The sequence below is a fragment of the Cyprinodon variegatus genome, unplaced genomic scaffold, assembly GCF_000732505.1.
Source record: "Cyprinodon variegatus isolate N-32 unplaced genomic scaffold, C_variegatus-1.0 Scaffold316, whole genome shotgun sequence".
In the NCBI taxonomy this organism is placed as follows: Eukaryota; Metazoa; Chordata; class Actinopteri; order Cyprinodontiformes; family Cyprinodontidae; genus Cyprinodon; species Cyprinodon variegatus.
The window spans coordinates 231,975-232,776 of record NW_015150769.1 but is presented as its reverse complement, the minus strand read 5'-3'; positions in this window follow the sequence as shown (position 1 = coordinate 232,776).

Here is an 802-nt window from a genome sequence, read left to right as displayed (position 1 = left end):
TATTCTCTTGATTTGAGTGGGTATATATGAATGTTTGCAGATGAACTAAGCTTTACATTTAAAATATGAAAAAACCCAACTCTATTATTTTATTTTTAAAGTGCATGATATGTAATAATCTTGTTTTAAAGTTAAAAACTTTTTATTAAAGTCCTTTTTAAAAATTGTGATAATATGGCCTGATGTTTTGCCTTCTAGGGTGCAGTGGGTAGCGCTGTTGCCTTGCAACAAGAAGGTTCCAGGTTCAATTCCCAGGCTAGAGTCTTTCTGCAGGGACTTTGCATGTTCTCCCTGTGTATGCGTGGGTTCTCTCCGGATACTCCGGCTTCCTCCCGCAGTCCAAACCCCAGTTGGGACGAAGAATGGCGGAAAAAATTGTAAATTTGTCCCTCTGTGCTTTTATTTAAAATGTTTAACAGTGCAGTTGTCATAAAAAGGTCATCTATATCACTCGTGTCTTTTTAGATTTACTGTAATGGTCCCTCACAGGGAGCATCACAGCAAATCAATAATTACATCTATGAGATGCTTTAGATACATTTTTTTTCCAAATTTAATAAAAAATTTGCATTTTAAACAGTTCATCGGTGCCTGGTAGAGGCCATTAAAGATGTTATGCTATAAAGCAGGTCATACACACTCCCGTTTGTTTTTTAAAAATATAAATATAAAAAATATAACCGCGGATGTCTGGGAGACAGTGATTCGCCTACATGTTATCAATGCTGGCGTACCATAATGAATAAATTATGAACAGTTTAGTTTGTGCCTTCAAGTCGTTGCCCATAGGAAGACGTTACTT